Source organism: Artemia sp. Qi Xiang Cuo, chromosome 14 (assembly GCF_049724085.1).
Source record: "Artemia sp. Qi Xiang Cuo chromosome 14, ASM4972408v1, whole genome shotgun sequence".
In the NCBI taxonomy this organism is placed as follows: domain Eukaryota; kingdom Metazoa; phylum Arthropoda; class Branchiopoda; order Anostraca; family Artemiidae; genus Artemia; species Artemia sp. Qi Xiang Cuo.
This window is the reverse complement of record NC_142807.1, coordinates 53,301,377-53,326,013: the sequence shown is the minus strand read 5'-3', so window position 1 is coordinate 53,326,013 and position 24,637 is coordinate 53,301,377. Positions and strand designations below refer to the sequence as shown.

At 34.4% G+C, this 24,637-nt stretch overlaps 1 protein-coding gene across 1 annotated transcript in view; it reads left to right on the top strand.

Moving 5' to 3' along the window:
* The first annotated feature begins 12,282 nt into the window (after positions 1-12,282).
* LOC148944615 (protein FAM107B) overlaps positions 12,283-24,637 on the top strand; it is an 86,196-nt gene continuing 73,841 nt past the window's right edge. Inside the window, exon 1 of the mRNA XM_089100053.1 lies at positions 12,283-12,407. The gene's annotated coding sequence lies outside the window, so the exon portion shown is untranslated. The remainder of the gene's footprint in view (positions 12,408-24,637) is intronic.

Genomic DNA, 24,637 nt, shown 5'->3' with positions numbered 1-24,637 from the left:
AGAATTCCTATGCGATATTCTTTTTTAGGTTTACTTTCTTTTTACTGACTCAATTTTACGTGTGGAGATGTTAAGCTTAATTTTACAGGGTAAATTTTCACCAGGATTAAATTGTCCAGAGGATATTACCGTGGGTAGGGTGATTTTTTCCGGGTAGGTGGAGCCATATTTCCTGGTATTATTTAAAAAACGATCAGAAATAAAAAAAAACCAGTTTTTTCAACTGAAAGTAAGGAGCAACATCAAAAATTAAAACGAACAGAAATTATTGCGTATTTGAGTGGTATTACCCCTCCTCAACACCTCGCTCTTTACGCTAAAGTTTTAATTTTGTCCCAATTCTTTAAGAGAGACTCCTGAAACACAACAGTAGTTTAATTAGAAGAATAAGAAGCTCTTTTCAAGTACTAAAAAACTTTAGCGGAAGGAGCAAGGCGTTGAGGAGCGACAATACCCATCATATACGCAATAATTTCTGTTCGTTTTAATTTTTAATGTTGCTCCTTACTTTCAGTTGAAAAAACTTGTTTTCTTTTATAAACAAACATAAATCAGCGATACCCTAACTTATACATATACTTGTGAATTTTTGTATTAGAGAAATCAAAACTATTAAATTGTAATTAAATATTGTAATAAATTGGACGTAATCAAAAACTGTTATTATATTGCATTTATACGATTTTCTCATATAGGTTTTCACTGAGGATAGAAATTATAAATGTTTGTTTAAAGTTTCAATGTTGCTCTTTACTTCATTCAGAATTTTGTTTTAATTGATAACTGTTTTCAAAAATGTATTGAAAAATAAATTTCTCACTCATGTTTACACCAAGGATAGACGACCACCCATTATTAAATTGGTTTAAAAATTCAATTGGGTTTGGATATGCCAGCAACTTAACTAAAAGATAAAATATTGCAACTTTGTAACATTTCCTTTGTTCTACTAACAGAGGACATAATTGCGATTTGACGAGAAATTATAAATGTTTGTTTAAAGTTTCAATTTAACTCTACTTCTTTAAGATTGTTTTTTTTTATTAATAACCGCTAATAACAGTTTTTTAAGCTGCATTAAAGTTGGAGGGGTCAAGTTTGAGAAGAAATACATTCGCTTTCACGTTTAATAAAATTTTGCAATTACAATTCTAATGTTGTATATGCAAAAAGTGACGGAAGTAACTATTCAAGTTAAATTTGGAGGTACCGAAAACCCCAAAAACAAATCGAAACCAGCTTGAAGAAGCCAGATGCGCAAAACTGATTGCAAAAAAACAGTTTCGTCCTAGAAGTGCTGACAGAAGAGCGTAGGAACACTTTTGAATGTAACGAACTTGGAAAGATAAGTATAAGGAAAAAAGGTTGTATCTCTTTAATCAGAAATTACTTTAAAAAAGAGTGTCAAATAATTTTTTAAAATAATCATACGAAGAATTAGATAGTCTAGCGCAAAATGCAAACTTGAACGATGTAACGCAAAATACAGGTTTAGTTCTAGATGCACTATTGACGAGATTATAACTACAACGGACATGACAATCACTGTTGATGTAGATCAAGTGGGAATAGCGTGTCATGATAAATCCAAGAGGGTCAAAATGGAACTCTCGGGTGTTGCAAGAAAGAAAAAACAGGAGGAACTACAAAACAAAGGGAATGATTATGGTCAATTCCAATAAAACCAGCAAAGATTTTTAGAATCCAATGACGAAAACAAAATGTTCATGCTACCCGTTAGCTTAAATGTCCATCTTAAGGCTCTGTCAGACCTTTTGAAGTCTCTCAAAACTCAACTAAATCGCTTCTTGGAATTGGAAATCAAGATGAAACATTTCAAGCGGCTACAAGTATAGATGAATCCAACAAAAAAAAAACAGCATGACTGGGTAGGTCCAAAGACTGGCATGGCATCCATTCTGCACAGTACTTTTTTCAGAAAAGCAGATAGAATTGGCCATATAGAAATTAAAGATTAGCCAGGACCTTGTGCTTCACTTGGATGCAACGGGGGGAATAACACGTAAAATAGGGTCTAGCAATAAAAAAAAAATCTTGTATTCATTAGTATCAGGAGGTGGAGGACCGGGCCTTCCTCCAGTTTACTACTTTGATACGGTAAGTGATACACATGATACGCGAGCCATTACGGTAATTTTAGAAGATTTTGTCTGTCCGCTATACCGTAGAACAAAAAAAATTGTTCCTTATATAGTCACAGATTTTTCTAGGGCAATAATGTGCGCAGTTCTTCAGACACTAAATAGAGATACATTAATACAGTATTTGAACTGGTGTTAGGATGTGGTAAAAAAGTGTCAACATAAATAAAAAAAAACTAAGCTAATCATATATGCGGCACATATGATCAAATTTATTTATAGGCTTTGTGTTCTTTGAGTAGAAAGATTCTAAGACAACTGACATCATAGTTCGTTCAGTGGCTATGATAATGCAATAAGAATCGTTGGAGTCAATGAAACAATACTGGACCTGCTTAAGAGCACTTTTAACCGAAAAATATATTACAGATAAGGTAAAATCAAGAGCATTGGATCTACTAAAATCTGTAAGTGAACCTTCTAGCCTAAGGTTCCAACCAGATGCTGTCTCCTAAGACAAGACTATAGACGATTGTGATTTTACTGGTAATTGTGACGCTGATGATGAAAATCCTTTTATATCTTTCTTTGCTTTTCATGATGAGTGCTCAGAGGATAATAGTAGGGACAAGGAATTAAACCGTTATTATAGTTTGAAAGTTTGTCATAGGCTAGAACAAATAATTATTAAACTCTGTCCCTTAACGACTGCAATAATGCTAAATGGTAGATTTACTAGGCATACAAATGCATCAGTAGAAAATTATTTCAAAATAATGAAAAGACAGGTTTACAAAGTTGGGCTAAGTCCCATGGACCCTGGTGAATTTGTGGATACGAGTTATATAAATGCTATACACATTGTTTCAAACAGGATTGCTTTCATGAATATCTATCCCCCTACCTCTTGAATTACTAGAACAAGAAAACGAGCGGATTCTGACACTGAGCAACAAAAACAGGAAGAAAAGGAAAAGCAATTGCCAAAAATGGATCCTGTAAAAGAGGTCTGGAAGAAAAAACACAATAAAAAAATATAAATAGCTCCAAATATTATGACCCGTTCCTTTATCTTTGTCTTCCACCGGAGTCCATCATACCTGCTGAAAAAATTGAATAGAAGAAATATAAAATTAGCAAAAAAAGTACTGTCTAAAAATGAATAGTCGAAATATTTTCAAGACTTTTGCAGCGCTTATTCAAAGTATTCTTCGGGTCACAGCGATTCATTTGTTTTAGGAAGAGTGTCAGTGGGGGGGAAGGAAAACATTTTAGCAAACATTTCGATTGGTGAACTAGCGTAAACAATAGGACAGGCTTGGCTATGTGATCAGATTATGGCGGTTTATATAATGAAAAAAATAAAGGAAAGAAATCTAGGCTATGGTTTCGCTCTTCAAGGAACACCAATTGTAGACAAGATCTGATTAAAACTCAAGGATCCAGGTTATTTGATTCCTGCCAAAATTTCGATTTTTTTGGTTAACGAGTTTGGTGTGCACTGGACGCTTATTTTCATTGATAGTCTGAGCAGGAGTTACATTTTTTTTGACGCTTTACAGGGTGAAGACAAATATTTGGGCAAATTTTCAAACGTTTTTCTTGATAAGCACTCCGATTTAAAAATTTTGCCCTTTAAATTCAAAAAACAAGAAGATGGTTTCAATTGTAGGCCGATGTGCCTTCGATTTATAGAGTTTCTTTGCAAGTCGATAGATTTGGAGTGTGAAGACCCACTCAACGATCTCTACTTAAATTTCAGAGACGAAGAAAATATTTAATCGAAAATTTGGAAGATGACGAGAAAAGTAAGAATGCAATGCGAGCCCAAATCTCTGCAGGAATTTTAAAAGCCTTAGACTTATCATTAACTGATATTTGTAGAATCTGCAAAATGTCACCTGTAACAAATAGTCCAATTCTGATTCGTCGGATTCAGATTATGCAACAAAATGGATTGGATGTAATACAAATGAAGACCATTGGTTCCACAGGGATTGTTTCTTTAAAACGTTTAAAACCGTACAAGAGGGAAAATTAAACTGTCTAATTTGTAAAATATTATAGCTTTTGAAAGAGATAAATTAAACAGTCATATAAATAGTATTCAATTATATCTTTCCAAATGAAAAATAATGGATGACTTGAATCCAATACAAGAACTAAGTCAGATAAAACAGTTGAATGAAACGACATTCATAGTTTTGCATAGCTTATAAATGTGTGTATAATAGTGCCATTTTGGCCCTAGACTCAATTTTTTCCGAAGTATATAGGGCTAAATGTTGGATTGATAAATTAGTTTGGGTTCAAAAACAACTACATACTGAAATTAGACTGATTGATTACTTTGGCTCAAGAAAATCGGCCTCTTCATTTGTTTACACTGAGTCATTTATTCTATCCTTAAAAACTTAACTATAAAAGTTAATTACCAAAAAAAAATCTAAAAAAAAAGGCTCATTAAAGGGAAGTTTTGGGTGCTCAACTGTTGCACAAGTTTCGTATATCTAAAATTCAGGGGTAAACCAAATATTCCTTTTTAATGTAAATTGAATGGTTGTGGGACAAACTAAATTGTGACCAAGATGAAGAACAAAAAAATCTTGATATTAGCTAAAATTCATTACCTACTGTATATTAAAACATTTGGGTCAACTAAAAATAAAAAAACAAATTAGTGCTAGAGGCCAATCTGTTTTTCTTAATGAACTTTATTTATTTTTTTCTATGTTTAACGTAGGCTACTTCGTAGTTTCACCCAAAAAGAGTGTAAATAGAAAATAATTGATATATCTTATCACAAAATAAAACCGAGATTTAAGAAAATAACTTGGCTTCTATAGAGCTGGAAAGTCTTGAAAAAGCAATATGTCATTGGTCTTTACACTTAAAAATAAGCTAGTCAAATAAAAATTTGTATCTACAGATCTGGGTTAGAAACTGGTATATGTTCATTTTTGGGTCATTTTGTGTTTTATATTCCTCGTTTATGTTTTTTTTTCTTTTTTTTTTTAACAAAAAAGTGAATAATGGAAGATAGTTTAACCGACCTTAATTTTAGAAATTTCTAAATTATAACGTCGTTGAGTGGAAGAGGTGCCGTAGCCACTCTCTGCAGTTACATCTGTAAGAGTATATAATAAAAAAAAGATGCTACGCGGGAAAAGTGAAAAGCTAAAATGACAGTAGTACCATCATTCGGCTTTTTTTTTTTTTTATTATAATTGAGTTGGGAGGGGACATTGAAATTATCTTTCCCCGGGTACAACCAATGATAGAAATGATTGTGCTTGAAACAACATGGAAGACTTACACACTTCTCCAGAAACTAGTCAAATAATTCCGTAAAATCACAGTTTTTCATAATCAGACTTAAAATTAAACGCGGAAAAAGCATAAAACACTAGTAAGCTTTAATTTCAAACACAACCTAATGTCGGCTGAAGTAGAGGTATACGAAAAAGCCTAGCATTCTAGTGAAAGGGTGACAGTAATCATATTTCAGGTTAATTTGACTTATTTTATGTATAATCATTTTCCTGACTTTCATGCCAACAAATCTTTTGTTTTGACGAAATTTCACTTCCTTTATTTTCCTAGTTTCAGACATCTTTTGCTGCATAAGGCCATTGAAAATCCTCTGTTAAGGAATTCATAAATATCCACTGAAACAAGCAAATAATGAGGAGCCAAGAGAATTCATCTAAGCCCAACATATTCAAAGCCTAGCGGGGGGAGGGTAATTTGTTGGTTTTTCGATTAGAATACAAAAAAGGAATTTTTCAATGAAAATACCCCCAAAAAGATGTTTCAAATTTATGGGGGAAAGTACTCCCCCCCCCCTCTACATTGACGCTCCTGAGTTTTACTATGATGTTTCACTTCATATAGTAAAAACAGAACCATTTTAGCTTCAATTATCTTTGCCTAAAAGATGAATATAGTACGTTTTTTCCCATTGTTTATTGTTATTATTCGTGCATATGGAGTTTATTATGGAGTTTGTTATTATTCGTGGTATGGATTTTCCTGTGTCAAAGAGAGAATGGCGAAAAGTTATTAATTCTGAGTCGATTAGAAGTGATGTACCAAATAGTGATTGTCTTCCTGCATCTGCTTGGCATGACCATTACTCGTCTATTTTTTCTAATGTTAATTACCGTGTGCATTCTTTGTATTCTCATTCTCTTTCTGCTATTTTTAGTACCCCTCTATCTCAGCGTCTCTGTGTTCCTATTTCTCTTTCATCCGTAATTGAAGCAATTAAGAAACTTAAATAAGATAATATTGATAATGATGGTATATCTAGATTTTACCTTTTATTAGATGGCTCCCCCCTTATTAACCATATACGTCTACTTCTCCAGATGTGTATTTGTACTTCTAGTGTACCGGAGAGTTTTTGTGTGGTACTGTCTCTTCAATTTTAAAGAAGGGAAATTCTCCTTTTATTTGCTCTTCTTACCGACCTATTACTGTCTCTTGCACTTTTAGTAAAGTTCTTGAGCATGTTTTAATACCTTTTGTGACTAATAATATGCTTGAGAGAGATAACCAGCTTGGATTTAAGACCGGAGTAGGTTGTCAACACGCACATCGTGTATTATCATCTTTGCTCCTTGAAAATTCTTCTAAGGGAAGGAGTATATTTTTTTGTACTTTAGATCTATCAAAAGCTTTGGATAGTGTATGTCATAGTCAGATTTTTTCTGCTCTTCATGGTTACGGTGTCAATCTGTCGGTTATAATGCTTCTTCGTTACTGGTACACTAATTCTTTTCTTCGGCTGAAATCTCTGCCTGCATCTAATATTAAATTGAAAAGAGGTTTAAGGCAAGGTGGAGTTTTATCTCCGACCCTTTTTAATTTGTGTATTTCAGGAGTTCTGGCAAAGATTTCGGCTACCTATCTCTCCGGTTTTTCTGATGTTTCCTACCTGGCTTACGCTGATGATCTGCTTCTTATAAGCCGTACTAAAACTGGTTTATCTAACATGGTTTCTCGTGTTGCTTCTTCTTTTTCAGACATAGGCCTGTCTCTTAATGTAGATAAATGTAAATTTCTTTCTTTTAATAATATTTCTAGTACTTCCCTTCGCTGTAGTGGCTTTACTATCCCTCTTGTAGATTCTCTTCGATGGCTCGGTATTTTTATTACTAATAGTCTTCCGAGCTTGCGCCAGCGCACAGTCTCAGATATTAATATGCAAATTAAATTAGGATATGCTAAGATTGTTGCCAATAGTGGTAAATATAATAAACTCGCGTTAGCCAAGCTCTACTCAACTTTTTGTGACCATTCAATTCTTTTTGCTTCTGGAATTTTCCTCCTTCTGAAGAAAACTTAGTTAAAAAGAATCCGGATTAATTATTTTAGATTTTGTAAATTTTTGTTGTTTCTTCCACCTTGGACCAAAAACCGGGTAATTATTAATAAATTTCTTGTTCCTAATATTACTGAAAAACTGGAAGCACTACACAGAAAACTTTCAAATACTGCTTGTATCCGTTTTTCTCCGCACCATCACCTTATCGGGTTTTTTCAGTCCTAAGTTATTTTTCTTTTATTTGTTTAGTTGTTTTTCTCTGTTTGGTCATTCTACAATTTTAGATTTTTAAAGAGTTAGTAAAAATCCAATAATTATAATATTAATGCCGGCTTATTTTTTTTTGAACTTTTTCAGTTTTTTTTTGTTTTTTTTCCTCTTTTCCGCCTCCTTTCAGTTTATTTATTTATTTTTTTTTTTTTTTGCTCTCGTTTCTTTTAAATTATTATGTGTTACACTGTAATTTGGTAATTTTTGATTTATATATTGTCTTGTGTCGCATTTTTTGTGTTTTTTCCCGTGATACTCCACGTATTGTACCTCTGTATAGTGTGGGTTAAAAATAAATAATAATAATAATAATAATATCCAACAACTCACGTATTTTCCCCGGTGATCTTGGTCTCTCATTAGAATTTAAATCAACAAAAATTTTTAATAATAAAACAATTTTCAAAATTGAGCACAGTTGTTCATTTTTCAGTTTTAAAACATTTTTCAAAAATTATTATATGAATTAAGAAGGTGTGAAGTGGAGTCAATGGATAAAATTGCTGAAAATCTGGAACATAATATTAAAAATTGCTGAAGCCAGGCGACATAATATTAAAATGCTCTACTAGCATAGTAATAAACTCAGAGGGAACAGTCAGTCTAGACCTGTACCAGTTGCTATAAATTACTTTCACCCGCCAGTTTCTTTGAAAATGTGATTTTTAAAACTTAGGCTAGTTTTGGCCGTGAATCGCTAGTTCCTAGGCTACATCTGCCGCTGCAATCATGATAGGAGACTGTAAATCTGCAGCTGGAGTTTTCAGAGATGGTTACCTCAACCCCAAGACTTTCCGTCTTTCCTAACCCTTTCACTCCGGAAATGGCACCAAAAAGTCATGTTTTTAGTGTTATATGAGACTTTTGTTTGATGATATCAATAGCCTTCAACTGAGTGACTAAGCATCCCTCTATGGCAGTGGCGGATCCAAGGGGGTGCCCCCCAGCATTGTCTAAAGTGGTGTAATTTACTTAATTAACTCAAGTTTGCGTTAATTAAACTTGCTCCTAATGCAAGTTTATCGGACCAACCTATTTTGCGCCCCTCCCCCTAAACTTTTTTTTATCGGATCAACCTATTTTGTGCCCTCCCCGTAAAAAAATACTGGATCCGCCCATGCTCTATGGCCTTTGAGTATACTACTAGTTGAGGCGAAAAAAGGAGACACATCACTGCAAAACATGCAAAAAAGTGCCTTTGTCTTTGTTTTTCAAGACGGCAGGCTGAAGACATCCAAACGAAAATTTCAACGATGTACTTTTTACTTCGATTTGACATTTTTCTGGCGAATCTGATATCCTGTCAAAGCTCTTTAAAATAGTATCCATGAAATGAGATTTGAGGATTCGATTAGACATCCTGTTTCAGGATATTTTTATGAATTAAAAAATATATTTTCATAATCAAAAGCTACTGTTCAGCCAAAGCCTAATGCCTATTAGGCTAAAACCTAATATTCTCTATCTAGTATTAATGAGAAAATTTTCACTACCCAGTTTCTTTGAAAACAGGTTTTTTTAAAGTTCGGTTAAGGGTCGGGATTCGCACTTCATTAGGTTGTGGCTACCACGGTGCATATGGGGTTGGTCCTTCCTTCCCTTCCTACGGGTTCTAAATAAAAGTAAAAAGAAAAAAAAATCTGATATATATTTTTTTTATCTCTTCTAAAAAATGTATATTTAATAGCATCACTCTTTCTAAATTACTATAGCTGAGATATGTGTTCAGAAATTTACTTGGGAAAGAAATAAAGTCAGCCACTAAGCTATAAACAGGAAAATTAAAAAAAAAATCTTTCTAAGATTAAGATGTATCTATGTGGTCTTTTCTTATAAAACACATGCCAACTTATGAAGCTTTATATATAATTTTTTGACGTATCCAAGCTTGCCTTTCAACATACATACCTTAACAATAAGACCAAGACATCTAACCAACAAAAACTGTGACTAAAGAAGCCCTTGACAAGAAGTCCTTGACGGATCCGGTTCTGACCAAAAAGGTCTGATTAAAGCTGGAGTCTTCGTTACACTTGCCACCTGTTTTGTGTCCATCCCTTCAATGAATAAATGGTATTTATTAACAAGCAAACTCTCACAACTAAAAAAATGGCGAACTTGTTGCTATCTGTCAGCTAGCCTACATCACTTCAATGAACTAAGACAGCAATGGAAATATGCGTCCCTTCAAAGCCTATGTTTCATCTATATTTTATGGGCTTCAACCAGTTTGAACAAAAATAGATAGAACCAATCAATAAGAAGAACCTTTTGGATTTCAGCCCATACAGACTAAACATAAGTAGCATCTTCCCCTCAAAATGAAGCCATTTTGAAACGAACTTCTTTGTACATGTCTGAAAACAGTTTTTCTTCCCACGGTCTCGAAGAACATACTTGCTGCACTTACACCATAAACGGCCAATGGCCGTGCAGAAGAACTCTTACGTGTCAATTGAAGTGTGAAGCCTTACCATCATTTGCCTCTTTCACGTGAAGGTAGACATGTCACTTCGAAACGGTTAACCAATCAAGGTGTATCTAAATAGGGATGGGGGAGGGAGGGGGTCTTACTCATGAATGCCCACATTCCTTGGTCATCGTTTTTAACATTACTTGGCCAACTTTCCTTCAAAAGATGAAAGAATACATGGCTTTAGACCTTAAACTTATCTTCCAAACTTAGCTTTGTGAAATTTTGAAAACACCTCGAACTCTTCTGGTAGACTTTTGGTTGCATGGCTGAATAGTTCCAAATATCCTCTTTTACTGAATTTAGGGTTATATGGCACTCTAGTCATTGGCCAAACTAATTACAGGACGCCATGTAATGCTGCATTAAACACTCGAACCATCAGTATAATTCATCTGTGTTTAATTCAAGATATTATGTAAATGTAACATGCTTGTGTTTGTAAAATTGTCTGCTTATTGAATTTCCTAAATTTTATGAAACACGTGTAGTAGTTTAATTTCGGATAAATAAATTAATAAATTTAGTTGTTGATTCTTATAGGATATTAAATAAAAAAAAACAATTTTTTTCAACTGAAAGTAAGGAGCAACATTAAAGCTTAAAACGAACGGAAATTGTTACATATATGAGGGAGTTCGCCCCCTCGTCAATACCTCGCTCTTTACTTTAAAGTCTGAATTTTGTTCCAATTCTTCAAGAATGACCCCTGAATCACAAAGGCCGTTTTATTAGAATAAATAGCTGTTTTGAAAGTACTAAAAATACTTTAGCATAAAGAGTAAGGTATTGATGAGGGGTGAACCCCCTAGTATACGGAATAATTTCTGTTTGTCTTAAGTTTTAATGTTGATCCTTACTTTCTGTTGAAAAAACTTGTTTTTGGTTTAATTTCTGCTTGTTTTTAAATAATGCTGGGAAATCTGGCACCTCTTCATGGAAAATTCTCTTCCCTCATGGAAATATCCTCCCAAGTTCTGTTCGAATGAGACCTCTCGTGACATTCTAGGACCACTGGGTCGATACCATCACCCCTGAAAAACAAAACAAATAAACAAGCATCCTTAATCTTTCTTCCGGCAAAAAATAAAAATTCCACATTTTTGGAGATAGGAGCTTGAAACCTCTAGAGTAGGGTTCTCTGATACATTGAATCTGATGGTGTGATTTTCATTAAGATTCTATGACTTTTAAGGGGTGCTTCCCCCTTTTGTTGAAAATAAGGCAAATTTTCTCGGGCTCGTAACTTTTGATGGATAAGACTAAACTTGATGAAACCTATACATTTAAAATTAGAATGAAAATCCAATTATTTCGATGTATGTATTGGTATCAAAATTCCGTTTTTCACAGTTTCGGTTACTATTGAGCCGGGTCGCTCCTTACTGACAGTTCGTTACCACAAACTGTTTGATTGAAGTATACAAAACTTTAGAGGGATAAAAATGTATTTTCAAAATAAAGGGAGAGAGGTGATCTCGTGGCTTTTTTTTTAAAGGAAATTACCTAAAAATTATATTCACAAAATCAAGGGGAGAGGGAGGTCAATTGGCCCCCTCTCCCCTCAAGTATTGCAAGATGACCAACGCATTAAGGACCTTTATGTTTCAGAAGACTTTCTAGTTACAGAAATACCTGAACAGTTTTGCGAAACGCTACTTATTGTCTCCTCGTGTTTCATTCATGCTGTTTTTATGCGTTTCTTTGCCTTTTGGTTAGCAATTTTGCACCTTTTAGGTACAAATTTAACACCTGTTTTATTTATAGTAATTTGAATAATAATAGTAAAAAAAACTAAGCTGCCCACTGCTACAAAATTAATCAAATCAGCAAGCATAACAGAAAGAAAGCAACAGAGTCGCGAATTCTTGCAATTAAATTAAAAATGAGTCGTGATTAATGATTGCACGCTTCCTTTATAACTAAATCAGTGCAATTAAAGGCGAATAAAAACAACACAAAATCATACATGCTCGACTTCTCACACGCTTCTGCTAATTACACATAAGAACTTTTAGCCTTGATTTTGACAGGATGTATTGTCTAAGGTTAAGCTATTTCAACTTCGTTATTTCACTTTCAAACTTCAAAGCTCCCGTGTTTTTGAAAAGGAAAGTAATATATTTGTAAACTATGTATTAGTTGTAAGTGATATATTCGTGATTTTCAAATTTAAAAGCTTTTTGATTTGGGAATAGGTGTAATCGGTGTCAATTATCGCTTCCTGTACTAGGTAAGTCGAAAAAAAATTCTTGAAAATGCTTTGGTTAGGCTGTATCCGAAGGCTTCATCAGTGTCTCACCTGTTCTTTCTTAAAAAAAAAAAAAAAAAAAAAAAAAAAAAAAAATATAGGCTATATATAGAAACCATCTTTAAATGCCTTGGAAAGGCGTTTTGGTAGTGAAAAATGATACCGTAAAACTAAAATTTGTTTTAGCTGCAGGTAGAACTTAAAAACTAGATAAAGAACAAAAACAGATCCGTTTTTTTTCTTGGGAGGGGTCACCCCCTATATTTTGAAAGACATTTTTGGGAATTCTCATTCCCAAAATTGCAATGGGAGAGCATGGAATCGCAATGGGAAGGCAAAACTTCCCAGATATAGATTATGCTGATGATTTCAGCTTCCTAGATGAAAATGTATGAAGAGGTGATGCTGGGTAAGGAGATGATCAATCAAGTGGATAGCTTCTCTTACCAGGGTAGTATCATACGCAGCGCGCTAACGCTGCCTAAGTAAAGAACGATGTGGGCACAATGTGTTTTTTTTCCTCCATACCCGGGCACTTCGTATCGAAGGAGTTGTCGTAGAAACTTCGAAAAGGGCTCCTTCGATTAGAAATTAGAATGGCTAGTGCCCTTTTTAATAGTCGAAAGTGATTGGAGGGAAACTAGCCCCCTCCTCACACCCATCATTCCCCCAAACACATCCAATCAAAATTTTGAGATAGCCATTTTGTTCAGCGTAGTTGTTTTCCAGATAGAAAATATGTTTTTGAGGAGGACACTCCCCCACAACCCTCAGGGCAAGGGTTTTAAGTTATGCCCTGGGGACAAATAAGGTTTTTATGGAAGGCGTTGCCTTCTAGAAGACTAACCCCCCCCCCCCACACCAATCATTCCCCCAAACACATCCAATCAAAATTTTGATATAGCCATTTTTTTCAGCGTAGTTGATTTCCCGATAGAAAATATGTTTTTGAGGAGGACACTCCCCCACAAACCTCGGTCAAGGGTTTTAAGTTGTGCCCTGAAGGATTATAAGAACGATATTGGCACAATGTATCATTTTTTTTCCTTTAGAGCAGGGCACTTCATATGGAAGGGGTCGTCATAGAAACTTCAAAAGGGGCTTATTCGAATGGAAATCGAGAGTTCTAGTGCCCTTTTTAATAGTCGAAAGTGATTGGGGGGCGAATAGTCCCCTCCCACACCCATCATTCACCTAAACACATCGAATCAAAATTTTAAGGGGTATATAAGGTTTTTTATTGAAATCTTTGTCGTAGAAACTTGAAAAAGGGCACATTCGATTTGAAATTCAAAGGGATAGTACCCTTTTTAATAGTCGAAAGTGATTTGAGGGCAAATAACCGCCCTCTCATGCCCACCTTTTCCCAAAACACATCCAATCAACATTTTTAGATAACCATTTTATTCAACGTAGTTGAAAGTTTTGGAAATTAGGTCTTTAAGGATGACAATCCCTCCCCCCAAAGCACTCAGGGCAAGGGTTGTAAGCTATGCCCTGGGGGCATATACAGTTTTTATTGAAAGCGTTGTCGTAAAAACTTCAAAAGGGTTCATTCAATTGGAAATTGAAAGGGCTGGTGACTTTTTTAATAGTTGAAAATGATTGGATAGCGACTAACGCCCCTCTAACTCCCACCATTTTGCCAAACACATCGAATTAAGATTTTGAGATATCTATTTTCTTCAACGTAGTTGAAAGTTCTGGAAATTTTGTCTTTTAGGATGATAACCCTCTCAGAGCCCTGAGTGCAAGGGTTGTTAGTTTTGCCCTGAGGCATGTAAAGTTTTTATTGAAAGCGTTGTCGTAGAAACTTCAAAAGGTCTCATTCAATTGGAAATTGACAGGGCTAGTGCCTTTTTTAATAGTTAGAAGTGATTGGATAGGGACTAACGCCCCTCTCAAGCCCAACATTTTCCAAAACACATCCAATCAAAATTTTGAAATATCCATTTTGTTCAACGTATTTGAACGTTCTGGAAATTAGGTCTTTTAGGATATAACCCCCTCAGAGCCCTAAGTGCAAGGGTTGTAAGTTATGTCCTGGGGGCATATAAGGTATATATAGAAAGTTGTTGCACTAATTATATGTAACACAATCGTACTGCATAAGTAAAGCGTAAGAAGACACGAGACCGAGCCATGACACGAGGACCAAGTAAAGAGGAGAATACTCCCCCACAACCCTTTGAGAAACGAGTGTCTGTTTTACCCTGGGGGTACATAAGAACGATGTTGGCACAATGAATTATTTATTAATTGTTCCCTTTAGAGCAGGGCACTTCGTATCGACGAAGTTGTCGTAGAAACTTCGAAAAGCGCTCATTCAATTGGAAATTGGAGTGAACGATGTGGCACAATGTTTTTTTTTCGAAGGAGTTGTCGTAGAAACTTCTAAAAGAGCTCATTCGATTGGAAATTAGAATGGCTAGTGCCCTTTTTAATAGTCGAAAGTGACTGGAGAGCAACTACCCCTCCCCCTCCTCCCCCACGCCCATCATTCCCCCAAACACATCCAATCAAAATTTTGAGATAGCCATTTTGTTAAGCGTAGTTTATTTCCGGATAAAAAATATGATTTTGAGGAGGACTCTCCCCCACAACCCTCGGGGCAAGGGTTTTAAGTTATGCGCTGATGGCATATAAGAACGATGTTGGCACAATGTATCATTTATTATTTTTTTCCTTTAGAGCAGTGCACTTCATATGGAAGGGGTCGTCTTAGAAACTTCAAAAGGGGCTCATTCGGTTTGAAATCGAGAGTTCCAGTGCCCTTTTTAATAGTCGAAAGTGATTGGAGGGCAACTAGCCCCCCCACGCCCATCAGTCCCCCAAACACATCCAATCAAAATTTTGAAATAGTCACTTTTTTGAGTATAGTTGATCTCCATAGATAAAATGGCTTTTTGAGGATGACACTCCCCCACAACCCTCAGGGCAAGGGTTTTAAGTTATGCCCTGGGGGCATATAAGGTTTTTATAGAAGGTGTTGTCGTAGAAACTTCATAAAAAGCCCATTGGATTGGAAATTCAAAGGGCTAATGCCCTTTATAATAGTCGAAAGTGATTGGAGACCAACTAGACCCCCCCCCCACGCCCATCATTCCCCCAAACACATCCAATAAAAATTTTGAGATAGCTATTTTGTTCAGTGTAGTTGATCTCCAGATAGAAAATATGTTTTTGAGAAGGACACTCCCCCACAACCCACAGGGCAAGGGTTATAAGTTATGCCCTGGGGGGATATAAGGTATTTATTGAAATCTTTTTTGTAGAAAATTAAAAAAGGGCTCATTCGATTTGAAATTCAAAGGGCTAGTACCCTTTTTAACAGTCAAAAGTAGGGAGGGGTAAGAAGGTACTGATTACACATAATTTATTCATGGATTATTGATCCACGAAGGGGGACTAGATTTCTGAGAAATTGATTGCATAATCGACTAGGACAAGAAGGGAAATTGATTTCTGAGAAATTGATTACATAATCGACGGTGAATTATTGATCCACGAAAGGGGAATTAAGAAACAATTTGGCTTCTTTGATCTTTGGGTCTGAGGGATAAATGGTCTTTAGTGACTGAGATAAATTAATATTCTATTTTTAAATATGGCTTCTCTGGTCATTAGGCTTAGTGATAAATTCTGGAATTAATATTCTATCGATACCTTAATAGTGTAGCTAGGAACACCTATGAGATGAAGAAATTAACGCTGGAAATGGTTTCCTAGGAATTTCAAAAGTGACAGCGCAGGGATGCCGAAACAAAGGAACACGCATAAATTACTTTTAGGGGATTATTTAGGCGAAACAGTTTGAGACATTTTAGAAGATGATTTGGGCGAAACCGTTTGAGACATTTTAGAAGATGATTTAGGCGAAACATTTTTTGACATTTTAGAAGATGATTTGGGGTGAAACTCTGTTGTCGTTATAGTACACAAGTTCCATTTGAGCAGTTTTGTGAGGTCCCCACCCCAACCCCAAAGGGCCCCCCAGGCCCTCAAAGACCCCCCGAACCCCCATCCCCAAGGCCCCCGGTGCCCCCAAGGCCCCCGGGCCCAAAAAGGCCTCCGTGCCCCCAAATTCCCCCCGGGCACCCAAGCCCCCCCCCCCCCCAAAAAAAAGCCTCCTCCCCTGGGCCCCAAAAGAGCCCCCCTCCCTAGTTTAGAGTATAGTTTGATATTAGCTTAAAGTTTTAGTTAGAGTTATAGTTTAGTTTAGTTGTAGTTCAGAGTCTAGAGTTTCAAATTACTCTTAATCAGCACTTAGAGTTTTAGTTAGAGTTATATTTTATTTTAGTTTTAGTTAAGTGTTTTTGAACTTGTAGTTTAGTTTTAGCTAAATGTTATAGTTTAGAATTTTAGCCTAAAGTCTTAGCTTAGAGTTTTTCGTTGCACTTTTACTTTAGTTTAGTATTAGTTAAGAGTTTTAGTTTAGAGTTGTAGTTTCGTTTTAGTAAAAAATTTTAGTTTAGTGTTGTAGTTTAGTTTTAGTTAAGAGTTTTAGTTTAGAGTTTAGAGTTTAGAGATTTAGCTTAGAGTCTTAGCTTAGAGTTTTAGGTAGAGTTATAGTTTAGTTTAATTTTAATTAAGAGTTTTAGTTCAGACTTAAGAGTTTTAGTTTAGAGTTTAGAGTTTTTGTTAGAGTTATAGTTTAGTTTAATTTTTGTTAAGAGTTTTAGTTTAGAGTTATAGTTTAGTTTTAGTTAAGAGTTTTAGTTTAGAGTTTCAGTTTGGTATTAGCTTACAGTTTTAGTTAGACTTATAGTAGTTAAGAGTTTAATTTAGAGTATAGAGTTTTACTTTACAGTCTTAGTTAGAGTTCTAGTTTAGTTTAGTTTTAGTTAAGAGTTTAGAGTTTTAGCTTAGAGTCGTAGCTTAGAGTTTTAGTTAGGGTTCTAGTTTAGTCTAGTTTCAGTTTAGAGTTTTAGCTTAGAGTCAGGGCTTAGAGTTTTATTTAGAGTTATAGTTTAGTTTATTTTTAGTTAAGAGCTTAGAGTCTTAGCCTAGAGTCTTAGCTTAGAGTTTTAGTTAGATTTGAAGTTTAGTTTAGTTATAGTTAAGTCTTTAGAGTTATAGCTTAGAGTTTTAGCCTAGAGTCTTAGCTTAGAGTTGAAGTTGAGTTTGGTTATAGCTAAGAGTTTAGAGTTGTAGTTTAGAGTTTTAGTTAAAGTTCTAGTTTAGTTTAGTTTTAGTTAAGAGTTTAGAGTTTTAGCCTAGAGTCTTAGCTTTGAGTTTAGTTAGAGTTGAAGTTTAGTTTAGTTATAGTTAAGAGTTTGGAGTTTTAGCTTAGAGTCTTAGCTTAGAGTTTTAGTCAGAGTTTAAGTTTAGTTTAGTTATAGTTAAGAGTTTAGAGTTTTAGCTTAAAGGCTTAGCTTAGAGTTTATTTAGAGTTGAAGTTTAGTTTAGTTATAGTTAAGAGTTTAGAGTTTTAGCTTAGAGGCTTAGCTTAGAGTTTATTTAGAGCTGAAGTTTAGTTTAGCTATAGTTAAGAGTTTAGAGTTTTAGCCTTGAATCTTAGCTTAAAGTTTTAGATAGAGTTGAAGTTTAGTTTAGTTATAGTTAAGAGTTTAGAGTTTTAGCTTAGAGTCTTAGCTTAGAGTTTTTGTCAAAGTTCTAGTTTAGTATAGTTTTAGTTAAGAGTTTTAGATTATAGTCTTAGCTTAGAGTTTTAGTTAGAGTTGAAGCTTAGTTAAGTTATAGTTAAGAGTTTAGAGTTTTAGCCTAGAGTGTTAGCTTAGAGTTTAGTTAGAGTTGAAGTTAAGTTTAGTTATAGTTAAGATTTTTGAGTTTTAGCTTAGAGTCTTAGCTTAGAGTTATAGTTAAGAGTTTAGAGTTTTAGCTTAGAGTATTAGTTAGAGTTCTAGTTTAGTTTTTTTTTTGTTAACAGTTTAGAGTTTTACCTTAGAGTCTTAGCTTAAAGTTTTAGTTAGAGTTGAAGTTTAGTTTAGTTAAGAGTTTAGAGTTTTAGCTTAGAGTCTTAGCTTAGAGTTTTAGTTAGGGTTCTAGTTTAGTTTTGTTTTAGCTAAGAGATTCATATAAGATTCTTAGATTAGAGTTTTAGTTAGAGTTGAAGTTTAGTTTATTTATAGTTAAGAGTTTAGAGTTGTAGCCTTGAGTCTTAGCTTAGAGTTTTAGTAAGAGTTATAGTTTAGTTTAGTTTTAGTTAAGAGTTTAGAGTTTTATCCTAGAGTCTTAGCTTAGAGTTCAGTTAGAGATGAAGTTTAGTTTACTTTAGTTATAGTTAAGAGTTTAGAGTTTTATCTTAGAGTCTTATCTTAGAGTTTTAGCTAGAGTTGAAGTTTAGTTTAGTTATAGTTAAAAGTTTAGTGTTTTAGCTTAGAGTCATAGCTTAGAGTTTTTGTTAGAGTTCTAGTTTAGTTTATTTTTAGTTAAGAGTTTAGAGTTTTAACATAGAGTTTTAGTTAGAATTGAAGTTTAGTTTAGTTATAGTTAAGAGTTTAGTGTTTTAGCTTAGAGTCCTAGCTTAGAGTTTTAGTTAGGGTTCTAGTTTATTTTTAGTTAAGAGTTTTAGATTAGAGTCTTAGCTTAGAGTTTTAGTTAGAGTTGAAGTTTAGTTTAGTTATAGTTTAGAGTTTTAGCCTAAAGTCTTAGCTTAGAGTTTAGTTAGAGTTGAAGTTAAGTTTAGTTATAGTTAAGAGTTTTGAGTTTTAACTTAGAGTCTTAGCTTAGAGGTTTAGTTAGAGTTGAAGTTGAGTTTAGTTATAGTTAAGAGTTGAGAGTTTTAGCCTAGATTCTTAGCCTAGAGTTTTAGTTAGAGTTCTAGTTTAGTTTAGTTTTAGCTAACAGTTTAGAGTTTTACCTTTCAGTTTTAGCTTAGAGTTTTAGTTAGAGTTGAAGTTTAGTATAGTTATAGTTTTAATAGTTTGCAGTTTTAGCTTAGAGTTTTTGTTAGAGTTCTAGGTTAGTATAGTTCTAGTTTAGAGATTCATATAATAGTCTTAGCTTAGAGTTTTAGTTAGAGTTGAAGCTTAGTTTAGTTATAGTTTAGAGTTTTAGCCTAAAGTCTTAGCTTAGAGTTTAGTTAGAGTTGAAGTTAAGTTTAGTTATAGTTAAGAGTTTTGAGTTTTAACTTAGAATCTTAGCTTAGAGTTTTAGTTAGAGTTGAAGTTTAGTTTAGTTATAGTTAAGAGCTTAGAGTTTTAGCTTAGAGTCTTAGCTTAGAGTTTTAGTTAGGGTTCTAGTTTAGTTTAGTTATAGCTAACAGCTTAGAGTTTTACATTAGATTCTTGACTTAAAGTTTTAGTTAGAGTTGAAGTTTAGTTTAGTTAAGAGTTTAAGAATTTCGGCTTAGAGTCTTAGCTTATAGGTTTTGTTAGAGTTCTAGTTTAGTTTGAGTTAAGAGTTTTAGCCTAGATTTTTTGCTTAGAGTTTTTGTTAGAGTTGAAGTTTAGTTTAGTAATAGTTAAGAGTTTAGAGTTTAGAGTCTTAGCTTAGAGTTTTAGTAAAAGTTCTATTTTAGTTTATTTTTAGTTAAGAGTTTAGAGTTTTAGCTTAGAGTCTTAGCTTAGAGTTTAGTTAGAGTTTATTTTTAGTTTAGTTTAGTTATAGTTAAGAGTTTAGAGTTTTACCATAGAGTCTTAGCTTAGAGTTTTAGTTAGAGTTGAAGTTTAGTTTAGTTATAGTTAAGAGTTTAGTGTTTTAGCTTAGAGTCATAGCTTAGAGTTTTTGTTAGAATTCTAGTTTAGTTTAGTTTTAGTTAAGAGTTTAGAGTTTTACCTTAGAGTTTTAGACTAGAGTTTTAGTTGGTGTCAAAGTTTAGTGTAATTATAGTTAAGAGTTTAGTGTTTTAGTTTAGAGTCTTAGCTTGGAGATTTAGTGAAAGTTATAGCTTAGTTTTAATCAAGAGGTATATTTTAGAGTCTTAGCTTCGAGTTTTAGTTAGAGATAAAGTCTAGTTTAGTTAAGCGTCTAGAGTCTTCGTTTAGAGTTTTTGTTAGAGTTATAGTTTAGTTTAGTTAAGAGTTCAGACTTTTAACCTAAAGTGTTAACTAAGAGTTTAAGTTAGGGTTGAAGTTTGGCTTAGTTATAGTTAAGAGTTTAGAGTTTTACCTTAGAGTCTTAGCTTAGAGTTTTAGTTAGAGTTCTAGTTTAGTTTACTTTTAGTTAAGAATTTAGAGTTTTACCTTAGAATCTTAGCTTAGAGTTTTAGTTAGAGTTGTAGTATAGTTTATTTTTAGTTAAGAGTTTTACCTTTGAGTCTTAGTTTAGAGTTTTAGTTAGAGCTGAAGTTTAGTTTAGTTATAGTTAAGAGTATATAGCTAAAGTTCTAGTTATAGTTATAGTTAAGAGCTGAAGCTTGGTAGATTATTTGATTTTATTTTTGCTCATTTTTGTTTAATGGAGTTCTTTACTTTTCTTTGAAAAACTTATTTTGTGGAAAAAGTTTTTTTAATTAATTTCTGTTCGCTTTATATTGACATAGTCTTTTCAACGAAAAAGAAAATAATAATTTAATCTTTTCATTTTTTAAGACTATAGTTTGGCCTGCTATTTTATGCTGGAGAAAAAATTTCATCAATTTTTAACAACATCCACCCTTTTAAAAATCTGGACACAAGTAGTACTGTTTAATTTAGTTTCATACCTCCTCTAGTTGATCTGAAATGGAGAACATGATACCATTCGCCAAAAAATCTGTTTACTTTCTTTGATAGCTTGGATACACTTACGCTATTTTGATTTGGTTAAATTTTAAGAGCAGAAGTAGCCCCGAAAGTTTGAACATAATACCCTCAGTCGTTCTTGGGATACTACTGAGATGCTATATTAAGAATTAGCATTATCGCAGTGTATTTTGATTTAATCTTAAGGCAATATTTAGTTCTTAAACATAATGGGCAAATGGGAGGGTGGGCGTGGGAGGGTTCGGATTGGAAGGGGATTAGTTGTCCTCCAACTACTTTCGACTATTAAAAAGGCATCAGTCCTTTCTACTTTCAATCAAATGAGCCCTTTGCGAAGTTCCCACGGCAACTCCTTCGATACGAAGTGCCCTGCTCTAAACAACAACAATAACATAAAATATCACTAATCACTTTCGACAGTAGGGAGGGGTAAGAAGGTACTGATTACACATACTTTATTCATGGATTATTGATCCACGAAGAGGGACTAGATTTCTGAGAAATTGATTGCATAATCGACTAGGACAAGAGGGGAACTGGATTTCTGAGAAATTGATTACATAATCGACGGTGAGTTATTGATCCACCAAAGGGGAATTAAGAAACAATATGGCTTCTTTGATTCTTAGGTCTGAGGGATAAATGGTCTTTAGTGACAGAGATAAATTAATATTCTATTTTTAAATATGGCTTCTCTGGTCATTAGGCCTAGTGATAAATTCTGGAATTAATATTCTATCCGAACTTTAATAGTGTAGCTAGGAACACATATGAGATGAAAAGATTAACGCGGGAAATGGTTTCCTAGGAATTTCAAATGTGACAGCGCAGGGATGCCGAAACAAAGGAACACGCAGAAATTACTTTTAGGGGATTATTTGGGCGAAACCGTTTGAGACATTTTAAAAGATGATTTGGGCGAAATCGTTTGAGACATTTTAGAAGATGATTTAGGCGAAACAGTTTGAGACATTTTAGAAGATGATTTGGGTGAAACTCTGTAGTCGTTATAATACACAAGTTCCATTTGAGCAGTGTTGTGAGGTCCCCTACCCCAACCCCAAAGGGCCCTCGGGCCCCAAAGGGCCCCGGTCCCCAAAGGCCCCCGGGCCCTCAAAGGCCCCCAGGCCCCCAAAGGGCCCCTTCCCTCCGGGCCCCCAAAGGGCCCCCCTTCCATAGTTTAGAGTTTTAGTTTGATATTAGCTTACAGTTTTAGTTAGAGTTATAGTTTAGTTTAGTTGTAGTTCAGAGTCTAGAGTTTCACTCTAGACTCTAAACTAAACTCAAACTCTAAACTAAAACCTTAAAGTCTAAACTAAAACTCTTAACTAAAATTAAACTAAACTATAACTCTAAATAAAACTCTATGCTAAGACTCTAAGCTAAAACTCTTTACTAAAACTAAACTACCACTCTAAACTAAAATTCTTTACTAAAACGAAACTACAACTCTAAACTAAAACTCTTAACTAATACTAAACTAAACTAAAAGTGCAACGGAAAACTTTAAGCTAAGACTTTAGGATAAAATTCTAAACTATAACATTTAGCTAAAACTAAACTACAAGTCCAAAAACACTTAACTAGAACTAAAATAAAATACAACTCTAACTAAAATTCAAGTGCTGAGAGTTTAACTTGGAACTCTAAACTCTGAACTACAACTAAACTATAACACTAGCTAAAACTGTAAGCTAATATCAAACTAAAACTCTAAACCAGGAAGGGGAGCTCTTTGGGGGCCCGGGGAAAGGGGGCCCTTTGGGTGGCCCGGGCCCTTTGGGAGTCCGGGGGGTCTTTGGGGATCCAGGGGACTTTTTTTGGAGGAGGGGGGCTCTGGGGGTCTTTGGGGGACCGGAGGGTCTTTAGGGGCCCGGGGGAACTTTGGGGACTTGGGGCCCGGGGGGCCCTTCGGGGTTGGGGTAGGGGACCTCACAACACTGTCCAAATGGAACTTTTGTATTATAACGACCATGGAGTTTCACCTAAATCATCGTCTAAAATGTCTCAAACTGTTTCGCCTAAATCATCTTCTAAAATGTTTCAAACGGTTTCGCCCAAATCATCTTCTAAAATGTCTCAACGGTTTCGCCCAAATAATCCCCTAAAAGTAATTTCTGCGTGTTCCTTTGTTTCGGCATCCCTGCGCTGTCACATTTGAAATTGCTAGGAAACCATTTCCCATGTTAATTTCTTCGTATCCTAGGTTCCCCTAGCTACACTATTAACGCTTCGAAAGAATAATAATTCCAGAATTTATCAGTAAGCCTAATAATCAGAGAAGCCTTATTTAAAAATAGAATATTAATTTATCTCTTTCACTAAAGACCATTTATCTCTCAGACCTAAGGATCAAAGCAGCCATATTGTTTCTTAATTCCCCTTTCGTGGATCAATAATTCACCGTAGATTATGTAATCAATTTCTCAGAAATCCAGTTTCCCTCTTGTCCTAGTCGATTATGCAATCAATTTCTCAGAAATCTAGTCCCCCTTCGTGGATCAATAATCCATGAATAAATTATGTGTAATCAGTACCTTCTTACCCCTTCCTACTGTCGAAAGTGATTAGTGAAATTTTATGTTATTGTTGTTGTTTAGACCAGGGCACTTCGTATCGAAGGAGTTGCCGTGGGAACTTCGAAAAGGGCTCATTCGATTGAAAATATAAAGGACTGATGCCCTTTTTAATAGTCGAAAGTAGTTGGAGGGCAATTAATCCCCCTTCCAATCCGAACCCTCCCACGCCCACCCTCCCATTTGCCCATTATGTTTATAAACTAAATGTTGCCTTAAGATTAAATCAAAGTGCACTGTGTTAGTACTAATTCCCAATAAGGCATCTCAGCAGTATCCCAAGAACGACTGAGGGTATTATGTTCAAACTTTCGAGGCTACTTCTGCTCTTAAAATTTAACAGAATCAAAATAGCGTAAGCGTATCCAAGCTATCAAAGAAAGTAAACATATTTTTTTGCAAATGGTATCAAGTTTTCTACTTCAGGTCAACTAGAGGAGGTATGAAACTAAATTAAACACTACTATTTGTGTCCAGATTTTAAAAGGGTGTATGTTGTTTAAAATTGATTAAAATTTTTCTCCCGCATAAAATAGCAGGCCAAACTATAAAGTCTTAAAAAACGAAAAGATTAAATTATTATTTTCTTTTTCGTTCAAAAGACTATGTCAATATAAAACGAACAGAAATTAATTAAAAAAAACTTTTTCCACAAAATAAGTTTTTCAAAGAGAAATAAAGAACTCCTTTAAACAAAAAATGAGCAAAAATAAAATCAAATAATCTACCAAGCTCGAAACTACCACAAATCCGCATCGATAAATAAACGAAACCCAAAACGAACAGAAATTATAATAAATAACCGAGTCAAACTCAAAACGAGCAGAAATTAACATAAGTTGGGTGCGAAACCCCTATGCCTTCCCTAGGCCAGAACAAAATTTGCCCTTTAATGAAAAAATATAAATGTTTTTACTTTTATAACTTTAATAAATCAAACAATTTTAACATTTTGAATACTAAATATCAGTATATGTATATTAAACTG